The sequence below is a fragment of the Protopterus annectens genome, chromosome 10.part0, assembly GCF_019279795.1.
Source record: "Protopterus annectens isolate FY-2018-M chromosome 10.part0, PAN1.0, whole genome shotgun sequence".
In the NCBI taxonomy this organism is placed as follows: domain Eukaryota; kingdom Metazoa; phylum Chordata; order Ceratodontiformes; family Protopteridae; genus Protopterus; species Protopterus annectens.
In genome coordinates, this window is record NC_056744.1 from 1,655,324,574 (window position 1) to 1,655,350,860 (window position 26,287).

The following is a 26,287-nucleotide window of genomic DNA, read 5'->3' on the forward strand; positions in this document are numbered from 1 at the left end:
AACTTTTTACGTACATTCAATGATAATTTGTTGACCTAATTTCTATTTATTCTCTCATACTCTGGACCTTCCAACATTAATATCAACTTATGACCATAAAATGCACTAATCATAACTACATCCCCACCTTTATCAGCATTCTTTATAACAATGTCTATTTTTGTTAGAGATTCTAAACCTTCAAATTCCTGCTTAGCTTATAAAACTTTGTAAAATGCGGACTATTATATAACATAAATATCTCTTTCTACAGCTTTTTCAAACACTTGTAAAATGGTGTTACTATAAGGTATAAAAACACTACTTCGTTTAAGATCTCCATGAACATATAACATAAATATCTCTTTCTACAGCTTTTTTTTTTAAAAAAAAAAAAATGGTGTTACTATAAGGTATAAAAACACTACTTCGTTTAAGATCTCCATGAACATATTCAGAACTATTATCCAGTAGGCTTAAAAGCCACTATTTTGGAAAAAGTTCCTGCTGGTTTTTATTCTGAAAGTGTATAAAAAAGATTATTATATAAGGAAAGTGTTTTTATTTTAAAGTGCGGTACTTTGTCTTCTTCAGGTCTTAATCTGGAATGTAATTGGAGGTTGTTAATTTAGTTTATTATGTTTCTTGATAGCATAATTGTCCGATTGTTTTGTGTATTTAAATAGGGATGGTGTTTGTTAGTTTGTACTCCTTGAAGGCTCTGCCAAGGCACTTTAGGGATGGTGTTTGTTAGTTTGTACTCCTTGAAGGCTCTGCCAAGGCACTTGAGAGAGATTAAAGCTTGATTTTGTTGGTTCCTGCTTGTTGTTTCTTTTTTGACATTTTTTATTTTACTTTGGTCATTTTTATAAAATGTATCAGCTAGTCTGCTTAAGACTGCATTACTTCTAGTTTCTCATAAGAACATTTTTATCATTGTAACATTGTTAATGCCGAGTTGAGACAAGGATATTTTAACTAACCTATTTTTAGCACACTGATGCATTTCACTTTAGACCCCAGCTACTGGAGATGCACAAGCTAGTGCACTTCTTCATGCAGGTCCCAAGCCTGGATAAATGGGGAGGGTTACATCAGGAAGGGCATCCATTGTAAAACTTTTGCCAAATGACATATGAGGACAGCAGTACAGATTTCCATACCAGAGCGGTCGAGGCTCGGGTTAACAACAACAACCGCCACCAGCACTTAGTCAACTGTTAGGAAACAACTGTTGTTGGTGGAAATTGGGCTACTGTTGGCGAAAGGAAAAGGAGAAGAAGAAGAGGACAGGAAGAGAGGAGGAAGGTTAGGAGTTTGGGAGTGAGGGTAGGAATTTTGAATGTTGGCAGTATGACTGGTATAGGGAGAGAGCTAGCGGAGGGATGGTGCAGTGATGCAGTGGTAGCGTTGTCACCTCACAGCAAGAGGTTCTCTGCTTCGATTCTTGGCTGGAGTGCCTTGTGTGTGGAGTCTACATGTCATCCCTGTGTTCATGTGGGTTTTCTCCAAGTACTCCGGTTTCCTCCCACATTACAAAGACATGCGTGTGAAGCATTTCTCCCCAGGCCTCCACTGAAAATTGACTTTGTTCCAAGTCTGACTTTCCCAGTAAACAAATGTTAAATAAATAAATAAATAAATAAATAAATAAATAAATAATATGCAGAGAAGGAAGGTTAATATAGCATTCCTGCAAAAGACCAGATGGAAGGGGAGTAAGGCCAAGTGTATCGGAGGCAGGTACAAATTGTTCTGTCATGCTGTGAATGGGAAGAGAAATGGGGTAGGGGTTATCCTGAAACAGTATGCAAAGAATGTTTTTGAGGTGAAAAGAGTGCTGGACAGAGTGATGTTTATGAAGCTGGAAATTGATGGTGTGATGATGAATGTTATTAGTGTATATGCACCGCAAATTGGGAGTATGATGGATGAGAAAGAAAACTTTTGGAGCAAGTTGGATGAAGTAGTGGTGAGTGTACCCAAGGGTGAGATAGTGGTGACTGGAGCAGATTTCAATGGGCATGTTGGTGAAGGGAACAGAGGGGATGAGGAAGTGATGGGTTGGTATGGTGTTAAGGAGAGGAATGCAAAAGGTCAGATGGTAGTGGATTTTGCGAAAAGGATGGACATGGCTGTGGTGAATACGTATTTTAAGAAGAGGAAGGAGCATATGGAGACATACAAGAGTGAAGGAAGATGCATGCAGGTGGACTATATCCTATGCAGAAGAGCCAGTCTGAAGGAGATTGACAACTTTAAAGTGGTGACAGGGGAAAGCATAGTTAGGCAGCATAGGATGGTGGTCTGTAGGATGATGCTGGTGATCAAGAGGAGGAGGACGAGGAAAGTGAGGGCAGCACAAAGGATCAAATGGTGGAAGTTGAAAAAGGATAATTGTGAGGTGGAGTTCAGGGAAGTGTTAGACAGACATTGGGTGACAGCGAAGAGGTACCTAATAGATGGGTAACTACAGCAGAGCTGATAAGGGAGACAGACATGGTGGTGGAACGAGGAAGTACAGGAGAGTGTACACAGAAAGAGATTGGTGAAGATGAAATGGGATTGTCAGAGATGAAGAAAGTAGATAGGATTATAAAGAGAAGAGGTGTATGTGAAGAGAGGTGGTAAAGGCTAAGAATAAGGTGTATGGAGAGTTGTATGAAAGGTTGGACACTAAGGAGAGAGAAAAGGACCTGTACCAACTGGCTAGACAGAGGGACTGAGCTGGGATGATGTGCAGCAGGTAAGGTTGATAAAGGATAATGAGGGAAACGCACTTACACACGAGTAGAGTGTGTTGAGCAGATGGAAAGAGTACTTTGAGGGACTGATGAATGAAGAGAATGAGAGGGAGAGAAGGTTGGATGATGTGGGGATAGTGAATCAGGAAGTGCAACAGATTAGCAAGGAGGAAGTAAGGACAGCTATGAAGAGGATGAAGACTGGAAAGGCTGTTAGTCCAGATGACATACTTATGGAAGCATGGAGGTGTTTAGGAAAGACGGCAGTGAGGGTTTTAGCCAGATTGTTTAATGAAATCTTAGAAAGTGAGAGGATGCCTGAGGAGTGGAGAAGTGTTTTGGTACAAATTTTTAAGAATAAGGGTGATGTGCAGAGGTGTAGTAACTATAGAGGGATACAACTGATCAGTCACAGCATGAAGTTATGTGAAAGAGTAGTGGAAGTTAGGTTAAGAAGGGAGGTGATGATTACTGATCAGCAGTATGGTTTCATGACAGGAAAAAGCAGTACAGATGTGATGTTTGCTCTGAGGTTGTTGATGGAGAAGTATAGAGAAGGTCAGAAGGAGTTGGACTGTGTCTGTGGATGTAGAGAAAGCATATGACAGGGTGCCTAGACAGGTGTTGTGGTATTGTATGAGGAAGTCGGGAGTGGCAGAGAAGTATGTAAGAGTGATACAGGATATGCACAAGGGTAGTGTAACAGTGGTGAGGTCTGCAGTGGCAGTGACATATGCATTCAAGGTGGAGGTGGGATTACATCAAAGATCAGCTTTGAGATCTTTCTTATACACAGTGGAGATGGACAGGTTGACAGATGAGATCAGACAGGAGTCCCTGTGGACTATGATGTGACTCCTGTGGACTATGATGTTGCGGATGACATTGTGATCTGTAGTGAGAGTAGGGAACAGGTTGAGGAGACCTGGGAGAGATGGAGATATGCTCTAGAGAGGAGAGGAATGAAGGTCAGCAGGACTAAGACAGATCATACGTGTGTGAATGAGAGGGAGGACAGAGGAAATGGTAAGGAAAGTGGATGAGTTTAAATACTTGGGATCAACAGTTCGGAGTAATGGTGAGTGTGGAAGAGAGATGAAGGAGGAGAGCACAGACAGGGTGGATAAGAGTGATGTGTGAGAGACGGGTACCAGTAAGAGTGAAAGGGAAGGTCTGCAAGCGGGTAGTAGACCAGCTATGTTACATGGTTTGGAGAGAGTGGCATTGACAAAAAAACAGGAGTCATAGCTAGAGGTAGCAGAGTTAAAGACATTATGTTTGCATTGGGTGTGACAAGGATAGACAAGTTTAGGAATCAGTACATTAGAGGGTCAGCTCAGGTTGGACGGTTTGAAGACAAAGCCAGAGAGGTGAGATTGCATTGGTTTAGACACGTACTGAGGAGGGATGCTGGGTATATTGGGAAAAGCATGCTAAGGATAGGACTGCCAGGTAAGAAGAAGGCCTAAGACAAGGCTTATGGATATGGTGAGAGAGGGCATGCAGATGCTTGGTGTGACAGAGCAAGATGCAGAGGACAGGATGAAATGGAAACAGATAATCTGCTGTGGCGACCCCTACAGGAACAGCTGAAAAAAGAAGACACATTTCATTGTAGATATTTAGTACTGTTCTAATGAATAACTACATTTACAGATTGTAGTAGTAAACAACTTGTTATTGGATGCTGGCAATGAGCTGAAAGATAACACTTGCCATTTTCACTTGTATTTTCTTATAAAAATACCTGGACATATTTGTTCGGGGAGACATTAGTGGTTTTGGTTCCATCTCCCACATATGTGATTTCTAATCAATTTTGAAACTCTATCAAGACTGTTTAATTAATTTATATTTCCTTAACAATATTCAAATGCCAAAACATGTACAGTGGGGGCAGCAGGTGTAACTGCTAAAGCAGTCAAGACAAAATCCTTTTACATAGGATCAGCAAAACAAGTGCATAGAGAGAGAATTGTAAAAATGTAACTGTAGAATTGTAAACTTTGTTAAATTGGCTTGAACTACACAACCACCTAACATATTCACAACTAACTACTGCACACAAACTCATTCATCATCCAGAAAAATGCCCTGCACTGCAAAACCAGCTATGGACCTTCATTCTAGTAACAAATTCTTATTACTTACAAATAAGTCAAATAATGTTGCAGGGGAATCGCTCTACTCCCAATATATTGCTAAAATCTGAAATAGTATCCCCACATAAATAAAACTCTCTGACAAACCCTAGTTTTAAGCCACTGCTTAAACAACATCTTAAACAATCCTGGTCCTGCACATGCCCATCACATGGCTAAGATTTTGTGTTTGCCATACGATACTCTCCACCTCTCACTGAAATGACAAAACAATTTTTATACATAACTGTTGCCTATACAATCCACTAAGTTGCACGTGGGCTTTCTCATAGGTTCATAGGTGTGTATTAGGCTAATGGCCCTGGAGCCGGAGCCTTTATAACCCTAGCCCATAGGATTACCCTGGCATTGTGCCACCCGATCTTAGTTCTCAGTGCCTCTGTCGAGTAGAGCCACTGGAGTGAAACCTGAGGTGAATTTTTTATTTCCCATCCACTCAGAGATTTCTCTTGAAGAGGGCCAGTGAGGTGCTGGTTTACTATCAAATTTTCGAATGTAACTCCATCAACTGCACTTTTGTCGAACATGGAATGTGAAAAACGGTAATGTCAAACTCCAAAAGCCAACCTAGGAATGGGTTTTAACATGGGTCGAGATAGGGGCGAGGTTTGTAATTCAGCAATAGCAGTGAACACCTATCTCGACCCATGTTAAAACCTGTTCCTAGGTTGGCTTTTGGAGTTAGACATTGCCGTGTTCGACAAAAGTGCAGTCGACGGAGTTACATTTGAAAATTTGATAGTAAACCAAGGTGCTTTATTTGACATGTATGGGAAGTCTATTCCATAGCATGGGCAGTCTCTGGGTTGTGAACCTGTCCCTCCAGCACATTCTGTTGATTGTGGTAATGAGGTTGAGGTCTCTGGAATGTGTGGTGCAGAGGGATGGAGATTTCTTTAGATGTAGCATTTCTAACAGACATGGCTTTGTAAGTCAAGCAGAGATCGCCTTTAAGTAGGCAATATGAGACAGAGAATAGTTGGGAGTTTTTTTTGAGTCTGTCCATATAGAACAAGTCTCTTTAGTAACTTCTACCTCTGTAAAATCTTAGAATATATAAATGTAACTACTGCTTGGATATAAATGTAAACAGAAATGTAGCTACTCTGTTTTTAACTGGAACTTAGTATAATATAATGTAAGCAAATGTAGCTTTTCTCCCTGAGCCTCCAACCTTCCATCCCCAAAATGAGGAACTGCCCTCATAATGTGGAACAAATGGGCAAAATGTGGAGCACATGCTAACAACTTACTAACAACTTCAACTAGGAAGGTCATAGGATGGTTAAAATATGCTGTTTTTACTTATAAAAAAGATATTTTAATGAATTAACCTGATTAATTTCTATTTATCATGGATAACAGTTAAAAAATTCGTAACACAAAAAGTATGTCAGACCCCTTTAATGTGGAACATTGAGGAACATGAACTTTTTAAGACCGCAAATGAGGTATGTTCCTCGTAATGAGGTACACTTGAGAGGTATTGTCTACACTGAAAATGGGTATTACCCAATCGGACTTTCCTGGTAAACAAAGACAAACAAAATAAATGAATGTATGAAAGAATAAATAGATAAATACATACATAAATATTTCTACAGGACAGAGGAACTCTGGGACATCACTCCATGGAATGAAAACTCACATATTTAAGAATTACTGCCTTCTCAGAGAATGAATTGCCCAGTTGTTATGAATAGTCAAGAACAGAAAAAGAGGACTACAAACAGGATACAAAATACGGAACAGAGGAGTTCAGTTAGAAGATTGTGTAAGGAATCACGTGCAGCAATATTATAACCATTACCTACAGCAACACTGATAATACTTGAAATACAAACCACTTAACAAGAAGCTGCAGAAATACAGTGACTGAGCATGGTGCATAAAGGACTGAGAAATAGCAGATTTATGAATTGTGCTCAAATCCTAGTTGTGATATGTAGACACATAACATCCCAGAATAGTATAAAAGCAGCACTTCAGAAAACTCTGTGTATAGCCTATAAATACAGTTTAAATGAAAAAAGTTTAAATGAAAAAAAATGTATATTTTTTTTTATTCAGCTGCTCTTACTGTAACTGTCTTAGTTGCTCTTCTGCGTGCTGTTATCTGTTCAGTCGCTCTTACTCTGCACTTATTACTGCTTGTTGGTAGCCTTCTAATTTACTGCCTTCTGCACTTGTTTTTTAGTCATTTTTTAATTTAATTGCATTTATTTGAATTGTATTTGTCGTAGTGTTGCTGCACACTTGGGTGTGCTGGCCTGCACTGCAATTTGAATTGTATTTACTGCTGTTTTAGCTGCTTTTCTGTCACAAAAAAAAAAAATTCTAAGCTTGTTTCCTGCCTTTCTTGTAACTAATCAAGTCCAGATACAGACTTGCTGTATCCAGGACTGTTGGCAAGCTTCTGAGCCCCCCAAGCCTTTCTGTGTGGAGGGAAGCCTTCTAGCTCATCAGTGGGAGTGGTAAACACTAGGTAGCCTATCTACCATGGGAAGAGTGGGTTTTGGCCCTGAAATTGTAGTTCATTGGCTGTTTGGGCAGTTTTTCCATCTCTTTCTACTTTCTGGTTAAAAGCCCGTTTTGCATTTGGTCCCCAACTTTCCTATAACTAGTATAATCCAGGTACAGATTTGCTGTATTCAGGACTGTTGGTAAGCTTCTGAGCCCCCCCCCCCAGCCCTTCTGTGTTGGAGAGAAGCCTTCTAGCTTATCAGTGGGAGTGGTAAGCACTAGGTAACCTATCTACCACAGGAGGAGTGGTTTCTGGCCCAGAAATTATAGTTTATTGGCCGTTTGGGAAGCCTTTCCATCTCTTTCAACCTTTTTTAAATGCCCATGTTTGTGCTTGTTTCCTGCCTTTCCTGTTACTAGTCTAGTCCAGGTACAGATTTGCTGTATCCAGGACTCTTTGTAAGCTTCTGAGCCCCCCCAAGCCTTTCCGTGTTGGAGGGAAGCCTTCTAGCTTATCAGTGGGAGTGGTAAGCATCAGGTAGACTATCTACCACAAGAGGAGTGGCTCCTGGCCCAGAAATTGTAGCTATAGGCTGTTTGAGTGATTTTTTTCCATCTCTTTCAACTTTCTGGTTTGAAAGTCGCACTTGCGCCTGTTTCCTGCCTTTCCTATAACTAGCCTAGTCTGGTTACAGAGTTGCTGTATCCAGGATTGTAACTAAGCTTCTGAGCCCCCCAAGCCTTTCTGTGTTGGAGGGAAGCCTTCTAGATTATCAGTGGGAGTGGTAAGCACTAGGTAGCCTATCGTCCACAGGAAGAGTGAGTTTTGGCCCAGAAATTGTAGTTTATTTGGCCGTTTGGGCAGGTTTTCCTCTCTTTCAACTTGCTGGCTTAAAAGCCTGCATTTGCACTTGTTCCCGCCTTTCCTGTAACTAGTCTATTCCAGGTACACATTTGCTGTATCCAGGACTCTTTGTAAGCTTCTGAGCCCCCCCCCCCCCAAGCCTTTCTGTGTTGGAGGGAAGCCTTCTAGCTTATCAGTGGGAGTGGTAAGCATTAGGTAGCCTATCTACCACAAGAGGAGTGGTTCCTGGCCCAGAAATGTAGCTATTGGCCATTTGGGCAGTTTTTTTCCCATCTCTTTCAACGTTCTGGTTTAAAAGCTGCACTAGTGCTTGTTTCCCACGTTTCCTGAAACTAGCCTAGTCCAGATACAGAGTTGCTGTATCCAGGACTGTTGGCAAGCTTCTGAGCCCTGCAAGCCTTTCTGTGTTGGAGGAAAGCCTTCTAGCTTATCAGTCAGAGTGGTAAGCACTAGGTAGTCTATCTACCACAACAGGAGAGGTTCTTGGCCCAGAAATTGTAGTTTATTGACCATTTGGACAGTTTGTCCATCTCTTTCAACTTTCTGGTTTAAAAGACCACATCTGCGCTTGTTTTCCCATCTTTCCTGTAACTAACCTACTGGGTAGCACTAGAAAGCCTTAAACTGATACAAGCCTTCTAGCTTAGAAGAGAGACTTTGGACTGATTAAGTATCAGTTTTCTGTACTTTCTTGTTGTACTTAACTGTTTTCTGCCTAAACGCAGATTTTCCAGCTTTTATTGGGATTTAAAAGCTTGTTTTTTTTTCACATATTGTACTTATTTGACTGCCTGCACTTTTAAAAAAGTTGTTTTTGTTTAAATAATTTAACTGTTGTAGGCTATACACTAAAGTGCGATAGCCTTTTCTGATCGTTTGTAGTCATTTAAAGCCGTTTTAAGTGTATTTTTTATTACTGTTTTTGCCTTATCTTTTCAAAAAAAAAAATTCCTTGTTTCCCGCCTTTCTAAGCTAGTATAGTCCAGTTTTCAGGCTAGTGCTGAATTCAGGGCTGTGATACTAGTTTCTGAGTTGCCCATACCTTACTTGGATAGAAGGAAGTTTCTCTGTTCACCTGTGAGAGATGGGAGCTTTGAGCAACCTATCTGACCCTGGAGCAGTGGTTCCAGCCCAGACGTTAGTAGTATATCGACCAATTTGGGCTAATTTCTATCTCTTTCATTTCCCTACTATAAAAAACGCGTTTGCACAATTTTGCTCACCGGTTAGCTACGGTTAAATTACTCCCAGCTCCACTAAGTCTCCTCTTCAGTATTTCCCTTGAAACTAGTATAACTCTCAACCTAAGCACTCAAAAAAGCATCCTACAGCCCAGCACTTGCTCAGACCTAATAGCAAGCACTAATATACCCTGACACTAACTGTCCACCCCTTACCAACCAACTGACTAATCAGCTCACCCTACTATTCAGGCATGACCAAAGGGCAATTTCTGTTGTACTCTCCAGTACAGCTGGTGAATCTGGGTATCCTGAGGTAATGTTACAACTGCCTCATATACACAGACAACCCTCTGCTCCTACCACAAAACACTAACATATGCGAGAGATGCAATTATACAACCAAACTGGAAGCCAAGCTATCCCCACCAAAGACTGGAACAGACAGTCAAGAGGAGAAGGTTAACACTTGCACCACACCTCCAGTCGCACACAGACCTACTAAAACAGCGCTGGCAAAAAATACACAAAATCATACTCAGAGGCTCTAAATAAAAAACTGCAAAAGAATCAGAGACCTCCAAAGCAGACACTCAAACAACCTGCACCTCCCGTCACAAACCAGACAACACATAAAACACAAAATCATTGTGCCGCACAATCACAGCCCTTAAGGCGAAATAACATACCTAACACACTAGTAATAGGTGACTCTATAGTCAGGCACACTGACGTCCCACTCACTAGGCTGGACAAGCAGAAGGTTACTGTTAGCTGCCTGTCGGGAACCAGAATCCACCACATAACACAAGCACCCGGGTCACTCCAGAACAAGTACAAATATGACTTTGTCATTGTTCATGTTGGTGTGAATGACCTGAGACGTACCTCCCTGGACTGCATGAAAAGAGACATGGAAGAGCTCTCTGATCATGTAGCCCAGGCTGGTATGACCATGACCCCGAGTAGCATCCTGCCCTCACCAAGAATGATATCTCAGTATAAAGAAAAAAGGATCAATTTCAACAATTGGCTAAGCTTCTGGTGTCATTCAAAGGGGATCCAGTGTCTGTCAGTCTGGGATGACATGCTCAACAAGCCATGTTGCTTCGCAAGAGACGGCTTGCACCTGTCACCCCTAGGCTTTCGAATACTGGCCAAGGCTCTTGCTGCCCCCATAGTGTCTTGTTTTAGGCAAGGCACAAAAGTCAAACCCACCTCCGTAAACAGCACAATTAACAAAAAACTGAGGGTTATGCTACTCAATGCCAGGAGTTTAAATCTCAAAATGCACGCACTCGAAGCACTCCTCAGTACGGAGAACGTCGACATCTGTGCAGTAACTAAAACCTGGTTCAAGGCTCCAAAGAGCACCCCAGCACTACTGGGCTACAACTCATACCACACGTTTCAGCTACAGAACACGGACCGAAACACAAAAGGAGGGGGTGTATCCATATTCATCAAGGATACCTACACCTCCAGGTTAGTGGCGCAGCATGATACCTCCGAGATCATCCATGTGCAACTAACATCAGGCAAATCTGCAAGGCAAATTGTGGCCTGCTACAGATCACCCTCCATGACCAGGACCACCACTCCACCTTTCTGGAGACACTGGAAAACATGAAGGTCCTACCGAACACCCTGATATTGGGTGATTTCAATTACCCTACCATTCACTGGGGAAACTACTCGAGTACAAACTCTCAGGACCAGCGCTTCCATGAATTCATCAACTCAAATGCCCGGGATCAGCTGGTAAACTCCCCTACCAGAGGTGAAAACATATTGGACCTGGTCATCACCAACATGGGCGACAGGTGTTCCACACCGGAGGTCAACCCGTCACTGCTTAGATCAGACCATAAACTAATTACTCTGGATGTCCACACCCCACCATCACCCCCAACCAAGGAAACCACAGTAAAAAACCTTTTCTAAAGCAAACTTCACCTTACTTAAGACAGAGGTGGTAAGTTTTACAGGCCCCACGCTAAAGGATAACGCTGGCCAAGATGCAGAAACCTTTACAAATGCACTCTGAGCACCTACAAGGATGCATGGATCGTGCCATCCCTAACAAAACCAAGAATCACTCCTCTAAGAGAAGGAAACCAGTTTAGTGGACCCCTGCCATAAACAGGCTATACAATAGAAGGAGGAAACTAGTTCAGAAAAAAAGCAAATCCCAAGAAGGAAAGACATCCCTGATCAGTATCAGTAAGAAACTAAGGTCCCTCATGAAATCATCCAAGGCTAACTTCGAACGAAAAATAGCCAAGGATTCAAAAGATAACCACAAGAATCTAAGTGGCAACTCGCAGATATGCACTGAACTAGTGCAAAATAACACAAAACATACTGAACCTACTGATATTGCCAACATACTGGCAGATAGAGTCAGTACAAACTTCGCCCCCTCCCTTTCAAAAGCCAAAAACACAGCGTCAATGGGACCAGATGGTGTCCCAGGCTGCATCTTGCACAAACTACAGAACAAACTAACCCCCCACCTAAACACACTCTTCAACCCCAGCCTCTCCACAGGCTACATGCCCATAAAATGGCACACAGCAACGGTTATTCCTCTTCACAAAGGAGGGGCCACAACTGACCCTGGTAACTATCGCCCCATAAGCCTGACTAGCGTGGTCTGCAAGGCTATGGAATACATCATCATGGAACTCATTAACAAAGACATTGGAAGCCTCCAAACACTTGACCTGACCCAGTTTGGCTTTAAGGGCAGATCATGCCTACTAAACCTGGTTGACTTCTTCAAGACAGTCACCAAGGCCATAGATGAGGGAAAGGTGGTTCACACAGCCTACCTTGACCTCGCCAAGGCTTTTGACACCATTCCCCACTCGGGTATTACAGAAAAACTCACCAGCCTGAACATAAACCCCTATGTCACGAGATGGGTTGCCAACCAGCTTACAGACAGAACTCACACGGTAAGAATAGTAGGCTCCAGGTCCGACTCTGAACCAGTCACAAGTGGTGTCCCACAAGGCTCGGTCCTGGGACCCCTACTGTTCGGCATATACTTCTCAGAAGTACAGGCAAACACAGGAGGACTATGGCTAACCAAGTTCGCCGATGACTGCAAACTGGGAGCCATAATTGACTCTCCGGCTGACACGGACATCCTCCAAAAGGGCCTTACTGAGATGGACACCTGGTGTCAAAGTCATGCCCTCAAGCTAAAACACCCATGAATTACCACATAGGGGGCAGCCCCCTTAATACAGAAGAGGTAATAAGAGATCTGGGGACCCAGGTAGATAGTAATTTCTCCTTTGACAATCATATTGCCAAAGTAGTTAGGAAATCCTTCTATGTGGCCCATCTAATTACTAAAGGGTTCGCATCTAGAAATAAAGAGGTTATAGTGCCCCTCTGCTCATCACTCATTAGACCCATCATAGAGTACAATGCCACATTTGGGATGTACCTCACAAGACACTTCCAACAGCTGGAAAGACCACAAAAGTACCTCACCAAGAGGATTACTGGCCTTAAACATATGTCCTATGCAGCCGGACTGAAAAAAACTCCGGCTGTACTCAGTGGCATATCACTTACTCAGAGGTGATCTCTGCCTGACTAAAGCCATGTCCAACTCAGAAATGATGGACATGCTCCACCTAAAGAAATCCAAGTCACTGCGAGCCACGCGCTCTAGTGAGCTAAACCTCACCACAACAATAAATAGAACATGCTGGAGGGATAGATTCCTGTCAGAGACTCCCCATGCTTGGAGCAAAATTCCAAACTACATCAGGCAGAGCCCCCCACTAACATTCTTCAACAGAAACCTTGATGAGTGGATGGGTAACAGAAAATACACCCCTGGGAACACTTCATTGGCTCTGCTTGATAGAGGATCAGATAATTAATTAATGGGTCAGCGAAAGCCGACACACTCTGGCTAGGCTTATAAATGCCCTCGGGCAGATAGCCTAGTACCTACCTATGAACCTAAATGCAAATACTATTAAAAAAAACAAAGCACACTTCCTAATTTAAACATGCTGACTCAGTGAGGAAAGACCAAGGATTAAAACCCTATTTCAGTTACACAAACAAAAATTCAGACATTAAAATGACTAACAAAATGTGTAAGATCCCTATATAATATTTCATTCATATTATTTATTTCACTCTACTACAGTATTTCATTTAAAGAAAGGGGTGTACAAGACATTGTGCTAAATGTCTCTAACAATGGGAGTTACTAAGAGGTCATATAATGCAGTAGATCACTACCTTGTTATAAAAACAGTAATTAGTGTAAACTCACCATTACATACCTCTCAACCTCTCAGTGCAAGAAATCTGGACAAAGAATGACAAAATGGGGCCCAAAGGCCCCAAAATAAGGACATATTTTAAAATATTACTCTTATAAGCTTAGAAAGTTGCTAGAGTAACAGGATTTGTTTTGACATACATTGTTTGAAGGATTTGAAGTCTGAATCTCAAATGTATGTCATTATTTAATTACGTCAGTCTTTAGATCATCCCAATCATCCCAGTAATTTGTCAGAAAAACACAGATTTTATAATGAACAGACTAAAATATGAGCCAAAAATCTGGACATTCTGCGAAAATCTGTACAGTTGTGAAGTACCAAAGAAATGATTAACAGTTCTTCTGCAACAGCATAGTAACACATTTATTATGTAGGTCTAACAGGAAACCCATTTAAAGTAATAAAGAAAACTCATTATTATTCATCCTTAGCGATAAAAGAGTTAAAATTCTGCAGAAAGCAAATCTGTTTTCGGTGTACAATATGTTTTACTTCCCAACCCCCACCCATCAAGACTGAAGCAGAGCTGCAAATCTAAAACCTTTTCGTATTCCCTTGATGGCTGTCATCCAAATGTTTAGCTACAATGTACCATCAAACTATTTTACCTGACATGCACTGTACTGCATTGTTTCTGACATGACTTTCCAGTTCTAAACAAATCCAAGCTAGCTTGGAATATGTGTATGCAGTGATGTTCGTCATCTACATGACCCCTGGCTTTTTCCTAGTTTCCATTTACGATTCCAGAGCCAGCTGCAGATATCTGTGCTTGAAACTTTCACTCTGTACTTGGTATCACTTGGGTCATGAGAGTCCCCCCCCCCCTCCCCATCATTTCAAAGAGCATGACTACATAGCCCACAGCAGTAACGACCCACAATGCTAATACTTACAGTTTCTAACTAAAAACATGGCTTTGTCAGTCATTACCTATTACTGCAAAATAACCAATCATTACCTACTTCCAGGATTAAAACATTTAGAAACAAAAAAGGTCATGTCATGTACATTCATATAGTGAATGTTAACTTTCAGGCACTCTGCCTTACCTTGTATGTGCTGATTGCCTCCTGAAGAAAAACTATACAGTGGCTGGAATCTCTGGGAAAACACAGGACACAAAGACCTCACCTCCTGGCAGAACAACTCCAGTTTCTATCTGTGTTCCATACAGCAATGTGCTCACGCCTCTTTGTAGCAAAGCTCTGCTTTCAGCCTACACCCTGATCCCTGCCTTGTGTGTCTCATCTTCAGTCTCAGGCAGCTTCCATCTGTAAGAAGTACAAGCCAGTTCACCGCTTATCACCTTGTAAGAAGTTTGTGTCTACAGTTAGGACAAGAAGGTGGTGCTTTGTACTGCATCCTGTTAACACAGCGTAGCAGAAATTCCACCCAAAACCTAGAATCAGTGAGGTTTCAAGCAAACTGAGAAAAATGTATACAATTCCTAGCCTCAGAGATGCATACTGTGCGACTTACCTTTCTTCTAGCCTTTTTCTTGTTTCATGTTTCAAAGCACAGGAAGTAGAATATGTGTAGAGAAGAGATCACCTCCTTTTAAAGGGACAACATGAAAAAAAGAAACTTTCTCAAAATTCCACTTGTCGCTTTAAAGTGACAGTTTTATTTCAGGTATTACACTTTTAAAATTCATAGCAAATTCCATTTGGAAATAAATATCAAAAAGGTATTTTTAAGAAACTAAACTTTATGTGAACAGATTCCATTGCTCCCCTATGCCAGACTTTTTATTTTATTTTCCTCTCCAGACTGCTTTTCTTTCCAAGTATTGTTAGGGTATAAACTACACCCAACATTATGACATACATTGTACCAATGTCATAAATGTCTACTGAGGGGTGAGAGTTAGATGGTAGTTGGGTTGCCATCTATCACTATTTACTCAGAACAGCCCCTTTTTGGGCAATTGTGCCCTAAAAAGACATGAAAAGGGGCAAATTTCCAGAGATTTGAGGTCAAAAATATTTTGTAAGTTTTCTCTGCTGGTTGTATAAAGCTATTTATTTGTATCCTAAATTCCATCATATTCTATGAAACAGTACAAACAACTCAAACTTTACAGGTGTGAGCCTTTTATTTTGGAAAAAAGTGAAGATCAGCCCTTTTCACTGGCTGAGGGTATGCATTTTTGCTGTAACACCTACCACTAACATAAAAAGTCCCACTTTGGGGATCTGAAAATGTGGCAACACTAGGTGGCAGGAAGACATCCAGTCTTAAAGTTACATGTGATCAGCACTTGTTCAGAACTTGTAAGCACTAAATAACCTACTAATTACTACAGCACTCAACCTTCCCCATTACCTAGATAAAAACAGATGTCCTTCGTGGTTCACTGTTGCAGTCATCACTATAGGGTTCTTCCTGCCAGCAGCAGCCCCCGATCGACCAGAATCCCAAAGTCTGGATCGGGCACCAGCTGAGGTCGCATTTATCCTGATGTCAATGTGCCGGAAGGTATAAAGACCTCAGCTGACGCCATTTCCCCAGTCTTTCTTGCTGCGCAGTGCCCTTTGCAGTTCACTGATGCTGGTCGGCCTGTTCCTGTTTGTTTTTGGATCTAATCCCAAGATTTTCGTTTTTTACAGATAAGTGCCCCGTTGGGGAGGTCTTTTTCTTGCTCCAGTCAGATGTCAGAAAAAGTTAATAATTGTATTTCTTGTGGGAAGCAAATACCTCATAGGGATTTTCACTCTTACTGTATTCCCTGCCTCGGCCCTGACCACGACGTTGCTAATTGTGTGTTTTGTGCTAGATTTAATCAGCGTACTATTAGGCGTAGATATAACTTTGCCTTTTACTATTTTGGAAAAAGGTTTAATTATAACATGTCTTCAAATTCTTTTCCGGTTTCTGGGGTGTGTAAGAGGCACAGGGATGCAGAAAGGCCTCCGAGGTCCACAGCAAAGGATGTTACTCAGTTATTGCCAGTTGCTGGTTCATCGGTCGCCAGTGAGGCACCTTTGCAGCCCCTGTTGTCCACCTCTTTTGAACCAATTGCCTGTACCAACTCCGGTGTGGAGCTGAAGGGGTTCATAGGTTCATAGGTTCATAGGTTCATACTAGGCTATCTGCCCTAGGGCATTTATAAGCCTAGCCAGAGTGTGTGTGGCTTTCACCACCCCTTAGGATGAGAATACTATACCCATTAGTTTGCTGTGCCTCTGTCCAGCAGTGACACAGAGATGATTCCCGGGGTAAACCTACGATCTCCCATCCACTCGTCAAGATTTCTCTTGAACAGAGTCAGTGAGGGGCTCTGCCTCACATGGACTGGGATTCTGTTCCATAGTGTAGGGAGTCTCTGGGTGATGAATCTGTCCCTCCAGCACATCCTATTTATATCCGTGTTGAGGTTTAAGTCTCTTGCTCTCATGGCTCTGGTGGACTTGGATTTTTTGAGGTGGAGCATGTCCATTAATTCCGGGTTGGACATGGCCTTGTATGTCAGGCACAGATCACCTCTGAGCAGACGGTATGCGACTGAATAGAGCTGGAGTTTCATCAGTCGGGCATCGTATGACATATGTTTGAGCCCCTTTATCCTTTTGGTGAGGAACTTTTGGGGTCTTTCCAACTGCTGCAGGTGTTGAGTAAGGTACATTCCGAATGGGGCGTTGTACTCAATCATTGGTCTGATAAGTGAAGAGTACAGGGGTACAATGACCTCTCCTGATCTGGATGTGAATCCCTTCATGATCAGGTGGGCAATGTAGAAGGTCTTCCTAACCACTTTGGCAATGTGAGTGTCAAAAGAGAGGTTACTGTCAACTTGGGTCCCCAGGTCCCTGATAACTTCTTCCGTGTTTAATGGATTATCACCTATGTGGTAATTAGGGGTTACCTTGTTTTTCCCAAAGGGTATGACTATACATTTTTTGGCATTTAGCTTAAGGCCATAGCTCTGGCACCAGTTATCCATTGCTATGAGACCTCTCTGGAGGATGTCTGTGTCTGATGGAGTGTCAATTATGGTGCCCAGTTTGCAGTCATCTGCAAATTTTGTCAGCCACAATCCCCTATGTTTGCCTGCACTTCAGAAAAATAAATGCCGAACAAGAGGGGCCCAGGACTGAGCCCTGTGGGACACCGCAGAATCGCTTAGAGTCTGACATAGCACCAGCAACTCTAACCCTGTGTGTTCTGTCCTTGAGCCAGTTTGCAACCCATCTTGTGACATATGGGTTTACATCTAAGCTGGTGAGCTTTTCTATGATGCCCGAGTGGGTATTGTGTCAACGCTTTTGCTAGGTCAAGGTAGGCTGTGTGAACTGCCTTACCCTCATCAATGGCCTTAGTGACTGTTTCAAAAGTCGACCAAGTTCAAGAGGCAGGATCTGCCCTTGACAAAGCCAAATTGGGTAGGATCCAGTGTCTGTAGGTCCCCAATGTCTTTATTTATGAGTTCCATTATGATCCTCTCCATAGCTTTGCAGACAAGGCTCGTCAAGCTTATGGGGCGGTAATTTCCAGGGTCCGTAGAAGCACCGCCTTTGTGGAGTGGGACCACAGTTGCCGTACGCCATTCTTTGGGTACGTATCCTGTAGTAAGGCTAAGATTAAACAGCAGCCTTATGTGTGGGTTTAGTTCCTCATTGAGTTCCTGTAGCACACAGCCAGGGACACCGTCCGGTCCCATTGATGCTGTGTTTTTGCTTTAGAGAGAGCAGCTCTCACCTGGGCATCTGAGATGTTTGGGAGGCTAGACTCTGGTGGGATAGATATTTCTCCTTTTGGGAGGGAGGAGAAATTTGCACTGAACCTGTCTGCCAGTATGTTGGCAATGTCTGTGGGTTCAGTGATTTTTTTATCATTTTGGACTAATTCTGAGCATATCTGGGAGTTTCTACCCAGGTTTCTAACATAGCTAAAGAAGGCCTTATGATTGTCTTTTGTGTCATTAGCGATTTTTCTCTCAAAGTTGGCCTTGGATGATTTTATGAGTGATCGTAGTTTTTTGCTAGTATTGATCAGAGATGCCTTCCCTTTTAGGGATGTTGCTCTGTCATGTAGTAGCTTTCTCCTCTTGTTGTAGAGTTTGTTTATGGCTGGGGTCCACCAGACTGGGCGCCTGCCTTTGGTGGAAAGGGTCTTGATTTTATTAGGGATTGCTTGATCCATACATTCCTGGAGGTGCTCGTAGAAGGCATTTGTAAGGGTTTCAGCAGCGTGGGTCTTCAGAATTGCCAGGGACTGGACTTTCGGATACTGCTCCCTCAGTTGGGTCCAGAGCCGGTAGGCAGGTACCGGCTTCTGAAGGAGTTCTCAGGCCTTCACAGCTTCCTGTAAATGTGGATTTGGGTTTACATGCTAAGTCAAAGTCTAAGGCTCCAGCTAAAGTGAAGTGGCTAGCACAGGCACCTTTTGATCAGGGTCCTAGGCCTCAGAGGCAGATGCTTAGGTTGGCTGAAGATCTCTTAACTATGATCAGGGGTTCTCACCCCCCTCCTGACAAGAAGCCTAGATTACAGTCCGATTATGATTCTTCAGACCAAATTTCTGTTTCTTCTGCTTCTTCCCTTGAGCAGGATTATTCTTTTCCTCTTTATGAGGATTCTGATGCTGAAGATTCCTTTCCTTCCGCCTCTCCTCCTGAGGATTATTCTTTTGGTGAAACTTTGCATGATATGAGAGTGCATTTTCACTGGGAAGGGCAGGACTTCTCTGAATCCAAGAAAAGGCTTAAGGATTTTCTTCTTCTCCCACAGCATAAGCCTCTGGCTATTCCCCCTGTATTGGGCATTGTTGATGATGTTTTTTCGGAAGCTTCTCTCTCTCCTGATTCTTTTCCCCTACTCCGGCCAAACCAGATAGGTATTATAGGGTTCCAGATTCTCATAAATTTCATTTTAAAAATCTTTCGCCTGATCCGGAAACAATTTCTCAGGGTCCTAAGGGTGTTAAAGCGGCCTCTGCTAAAAATCCTATTCCCTTTGACTGAGAGTCCAGGGCTTTGGAGAGATGGGGTAAAAAAGGTTTATACTTCTGCTACATTGTCTATTAGGGCTTTGAACTGTCAATTTCATATGCTGAAGTATCAGCAATACCTTTTGTCTGTATTTCAACAAAAGATGTCAGCTGTGTCTATTGGTGCGGATAATCAGGAGTTACAGGATTTATTGCATGCTACTGAACAAGTGGGTAAACATACCCTGCATTGTGGTTTTGATTCTTTGGAAGCTTCTTGTAGGGCTGCAACAACTGGCGCTGTTATTAGAAAACATGCTTGGTTAAGGGATCAAAGCTTGCCGGATCAGATTAAAGCCAAACTTTTGGATGCCCCTTTGCAGCACGATGTTCTGTTTGGGTCCAAAGCTGAAGAGGTATTGAAGAAAATGGAAGACAAAGCCAAATCTATGCAGATGGTTAAGGATTTTCTACAGGTGCAACCTCCTAGATTTAGCAGACACTGGCCAACTAAACCTTGGTCCTTTCCGGGCTCAGACAGGTCTCAGAGAGGCAGATTCAGGTGATCCAGAGGTAGGGGACAGTCACAGTCCCATTTTAGGAATAGGCAGTGGAGTGCCCCCTCTCCCAAGGGTGGTGAAGATAAGTCTCAACCCTACCGAAAACAGTCTTTATGAATCTCCCTTTCTGGTTCCAGGGGCTCCTCTCCTGGAAGCTCCTTTGGGGGGGAAGGATTTCTCTTTTCTATCAAAATTGGAACCACATAACCCGGAACAAATGGGTTCTGGACATAGTCTCAAGAGGTTACAGATTTCATTTCCACACTTTACCAAAACCGAACGGTTGGCCAGACCTGCCAAATCATCAGTGGGCAGAGGCACAATGGCAGGTTCAGTCCCTCCTGGCTATGAGGGCCATAGAATTGGTGCCAAATTTAGAAATAGGGCAAGGTTTTTATTCCAGACTTTTCCTGGTTCGCAGGAAGGAAAATTCATGGAGACCAATCCTGGACCTCTCTGTACTAAACACCTTCCTAGATATACCAAAATTCAAAATGCTCACTCTGCAGTAGCTGCTGCCTATGTTGGGCATGAACACTTGGATGGTGACTTTGGACTTAAAAGAAGCTTACCTGCATATTCCTATAAGGCAAGAGTGCAGACGGTATCTGCGTTTCAAAGCGGGCTCAAAACATTACCAGTTCTCTGTGCTGCCCTTTGGCTTATCTACTGTGCCCAGGGTCTTTACGAAGTGCCTGGCACCAGTAATGGTTTTGCAGACAGAAGGGGATTCAAATTTACCCTTATCTGGACGACTGTCTTCTTCAAGCGGACGACAAAGACACTCTACTTCGGCATCTAGCCTTTGTGCAGCGTCTTCTTCAGTGCCTCGGGTTCACAGTGAATCTAAAGAAATCAAACCTGGTACCCACACAACAGATTACATTCCTGGGTGCTCTTCTGAGTACTTCAACCCAGATGGCTTCCTTGACACCAGACAGAAAAGTGCAACTGGCTTCTTTTTTCCGACATGTGGCTTCAATGAAACAGCTGACTGCAAGAAAAGTACTGCAGGCTTTGGGTTACATGGCCTCCTGCATTCTGCTAATACCATATGCAAGGCTGCATATGAGGAAACTGCAGTGGTACCTCAAGAGTGTCTGGTCTCAGCATTACCACAGTTTGGAAACAGTGGTCACGATTTTGCCTTGTCTCCAGCGAGAGTTTTTTTGCTGGCCAAAGCCTGTCTACAGAACAAGGGGAAGCCTTTTTGTCCTCCACCGACCAACCAAGTTCTGACAATGGATGCTTCAGATTATGCCTGGGGAGCCCACATGCATGGGAGATGTCTTCAGGGTGTTTGGACGAAGGAGTAAACGCACCTGCACATAAATTTGAAGGAGATGCTAGCTGTACAGAATGCCCTGATAGCCTTCAGGGACCTTCTTCTAACAGGACAATTGTTGATACGGACAGACAACACTACAGTGATGTGGTACATCAACAAGCAGGGGGGCTCTCACTCTTATCCCTTGTGCAGATTAGCCATGAATCTCTGGTACACTGCTCTGACCTGCAGTGTTGACTTACAGGCGCAATTCCTGCCAGGGAAAGACAACACTCTGGCAGATGCATTGAGCAGATGCATTTCAGATCCACACGAATGGATGTTGGATGTTCGGATATTCAGGATGATTATAAAGGCTTGGGGATGTCCGGACATAGATCTCTTTGCATCCCCTCAGAATCATCAACTTCCAACTTTCTGCACAAGGACCTACCACAAACTAGCGTGGAAAGTGGATGCCCTCTCATTCAGTTGGAAACACCTCTCAGTATATGCTTTTCCTCCCTTTCCTCTTCTACCTCGGGTACTTCTGAAGATAAAACAGGACAGACCGCACATGATTCTACTGGCTCCCAACTGGCCTCGGCAATTCTGGTATTCCACTCTGATGAACTTAGTTCAGGAGCCTCCCTGGATTCTGCCTCAAATCCCTCATCTACTGTCTTAACGGGATGGCCGGATACTGCACAGTCATGTCAAGACTCTGCATCTAGCTGCCTGGTGGATCCAGGGTCTGTAAACACCTCTGCCCTTTCCAAACAGGTATTGGATGTAATCCTTGAAGCTAGACAGCCCAGCACTAGAAAATCTTATGCAGGAAAATGAAAAAGATTTTGCTCCTGTAGTCAAGTCCAGGGTGGTGATTCTTCTGTTCCGAACATTCCTCTGATTTTACAGTATCTGACAGAGTTATTACATATGGGCCTATCTTTTTCGTCTGTTAAGCTTCATGCTTCTGCTATTTCTGCACATTATGATACGGATCCTCCGATTTTTTCTCATCCATTATTTAAACAATTTCTTAGAGGGGCTAAGAATGTTCGGCCCCCTATAAGGGCTCCTGTTCCCACTTGGGATCTTAACTATGTTTTGGAGAAATTAACTTTGTCTCCTTTTGAACCTGCAGCTTCCACGGATTTAAAATTTTTGTCTTGGAAAACTGCTTTTCTTTTAGCTATTACCTCTGCTAGAAGAATTTCGGAATTGCAAGTTCTCATGGCTGTGGAACCCTTCCTTATTTTTCATCAGGACACGGTATCTCTACGGACTAATCCCACATTTATGCCCAAGGTGGTTTCGGCAGTGGCCTTGAATCAGTCTATTCATTTGCATATCTTTTATCCTAATCCTCAAAGTGAGGAAGAAAGTTTTTGCACTCTCTAGACGTGCATAGACAGCTTCTTCTAAACCTGGACAGGACCAAGATATTCCGGAAATCTGATCAGTTGTTTGTCGCTTATGCTCCTACTGTTCAGGGGAAAGCAATCACTAAGCAAACTATTTCCAAGTGGATTGCCCATTGCATCAAGTTCTGTTACTCTTATCATGGCAATCCGGTTCCTGTTAATGTTAGGACTCATTCTACCCGGGCTACTGCTACTTCAGCAGCTTTTCTTTGTGGGGTTCCTATTAAGGATATTTTGGAAGCTGCTACTTGGAGTTCTGTACATACATTTTCTAAGCATTACAACCTCCTTCTCTATTCCAAATCCAGGGCAAGTTTTGCTTCTGTGGTTTTGCAAGGTTTTGTGACGGCTCCCTCTGTTTCTCCTCCAGCCACCCTTTCTTAGCTTTGGGACTCAACCCTACAGTGATGACTGCAACAGTGAACCATGAAGGACATAGTACAGTTGTGTTCTCTTACCATAAATGTAGATGTTCGAGTGTGTTCACTGTTGCAGTCCGGGTTACCCTCCCTCCTATCCCCTCTTCTGTTTTTTTCCTTGAGTATTGTCTGTTATGAGGTATTTTGGCTGCTGAGGTTTTGGGCGTGGTTTCTTTTTTAGCCTTTTTTTTCTGGGCACCTGACATCTGGGGCAAGAAAAACTGGGGAAATGGCATCAGCTGAGGTCTTTATACCTTCCGGCGCATTGACATCAGGATAAATGTGACCTCAGCTGGCGCCCGATCCAGACTTTGGGATTCTGGCCGATCGGGGGCTGCTGCTGGCAGGAAGAACGCTACAGTGATAACTGCAACTGTGAACCATGAAGGACATCTACATTTATAGTAAGAGTACATGACTGTACGTTTTGGTACTTACTTTCTTCACTTGCTTAGAGAAAAACAGCTCTTGTACTGACTTTCCTCACTTATCTAGAGGAAAATAGTTTTTTTATTCAGGCATGTCCAAGGGTCAGCTCCCAGTGTTCTCTCCTGTCTATCTGATGAATCTGGGCATCTTGAGGCAATGTAGAAATTGCTCATGTACACAGACAACCCTCTCCTCCTACCACCCTACACTACAACCTGTGAGAGATGCACTTATCTAGCCAAACTGGAAGTAAAGCTCTCTCCAACCAAGACTGAACCTGACAGTCATGAGGAGAAGGTAAACATTTGCACCACACCACACTCATCACATAGTCTCACTAAATCTATACCAACAAAATCCACACATAGAAACACAAAAACATTTGCAGAGGCACTCAATAATAATCTTCTCAAGCAACAGAGACCTCCAAAGCAGAAATGCAAGCAACCCCCACCCCCGAACACAACCCAAATGACACATAGCCTGCAGACTCAGTGTGCCACTCAACTGCAGCCCATAAGGCATAACAACGTACCCAAGACTCTAGTCATAGGTGACTCTATAGTCAGGCACACTGATGTCCCACTCACCAGGCTAAACAAGGAGAAGGTTACTGTCAAATGCCTGTCAGGTGCCAGGATCCGCCACATAACCCACGCACTCAGGTCACTCCACAACAAGTACAAATATGACTCTGTCATTGTCCATGTTGGTGTGAATGACCTGAGATGTACTTCCCTGTACTACATGAAAAGAGACATGGAAGAGTTCTCCGATCTTGTAGCCCATGCAGGTATGACCCCAGCCCTGAGTAGCATTCTGCCATCACCCAGAATGATGCCGTAGTACAAGGACAAAATGATTGACTTCAACAATTGGCTAAGCTTCTGGTGCCATTCTAAAGGGATCCAGTATCTGTCTGCCTGGAATGACATGGTCGACAGACCACGATGCTTTGCCAGAGATGGCCTGCACCTGTCACCCCTGGGATTCCGGATACTGGCTAAGGTTCTTGCCGCCCCTATAGTGCCTTTTTTAGGCAAGGTTCAAATGACAAATTCACCACTGTAACAGGAACAGGAAACAAAAACTGAGGGTGATGCTACTCAATGCTAGAAGTCTAAATCTCAAACTGCACTCACTCAAGGCACATCGATATCTGTGCAGTGACTGAGACCTGGTTCAAGGCTCGAGAGAGCACCCCTGCACTACCAGGCTATAACTCATACCACACTTTTCGGCCATGTAACCTGGATCGGAACACCAAAGGCGGAGGTGTGTCCATATTCATTAAGGATATCCACACTTCCAGGATTGTTGCTCAGCATAATGCAGCTGAGGTTATCCAAGTGCAACTAACTCTGGGCAAAACTGCAATCCAAATTGTAGCTTGTTAAAGATCACCCACCATGCCCCAGGATTCCCACTCCCCTTTTCTTGATGCACTGGAAAATATTAGGGTTCAACCAAACACCCTAATAATGGGCGATTTCAACTTCCCCACCATTAACTGGGAAAACTAGCCATTTACCAACTCCTTCGCTCAACACTTTCTGGAATTCATAAATTCCAATGCCCTGGATCAGCTTATCCACACCCCCACCAGGGGCAACAATATCCTAGATCTAGTCATTACCAATATGAGCGACCGGTGTTCCACACCTGAAGTCAACGCCTCATTGGTCCGATCCGACCATAAGCTAATTAACCTAGATATCCACATCCTGCCTCCACCCACCATTAAGGAAACCATGGTAAAAAATTTCTCCAAAGCCAACTTCATGCTTCTTAAGACAGAAGTGGTGAACTTCATGACACCCATGCAGATGGACAATACAGTTACGACTACTGAATCCTACACAACTGTACTTTATAAGCACTTCCATGAGTGCATGGATCGTGCTATCCCAAACAGAACCAAGACGCTATCCTCCAAAAAAGGAAACCGATCTGGTGATCCCCTGCCATAAACAAACTGTACAACAGAAGGAAGAAACTCTTGCAAAAGAGAGTAAAATACCACAATTGGAGGAGCTCCCTGGTCAGCCTCAGTAAGAAACTGCGATCCCTGATAAAATCCTCCAAAGCTAGTTACAAAAACAAAATCACCACTGATTCTAAAGGCAGCCACAAAGCATTCTATAGCTATGTCAAGAATCTCAATGGCAACACTCAGATCTGCTCTGTGTTACAGTACAATGGCACTAAATATACAGACCCAACTGATATTGCCAACATCCTGGCAGATAGGTTCAGTACTAACTTTACCCCCTCTCATCCCCTAAAGAGCCCATCTCTATGCCGGAAGAATGCAAAGTTCCTGTAATCATGGCTGCACAGGTAAAAACCACACACTCCAAAGCCAAGAACACAGCATCCATGGGACCAGACAACATCCCAGGCTGCATTCTACACGAACTACAGAACGAACTGGCACCCCACCTAAGTACCATGTTCAATCATAGCCTCATCTCAGGCTTTGTGCCTGCTGAATGGCACACAGCAACAATTATCCCACTCCACAAAGGGGGAGCCACA

General features: G+C 43.1%; 1 protein-coding gene across 4 annotated transcripts in view; it reads right to left on the minus strand.

Moving 5' to 3' along the window:
- The window catches only part of LOC122813863 (gastrula zinc finger protein XlCGF26.1-like), a 137,308-nt gene extending 122,070 nt beyond the window's left edge, over positions 1–15,238 (minus strand). For 2 of the 4 annotated variants that reach the window (XM_044086404.1, XM_044086401.1), the window contains exons 1-2: positions 15,199–15,235; positions 14,769–14,990 (exon numbers count right to left, since the gene is read on the minus strand). The gene's annotated coding sequence lies outside the window, so the exon portion shown is untranslated. Of the gene's footprint in view, positions 1–14,768; positions 15,152–15,198 lie in introns of those variants that run through there. The other 2 variants (XM_044086403.1, XM_044086402.1) reach the window with 2 other exon arrangements.
- Positions 15,239–26,287: the final 11,049 nt, after the last annotated feature.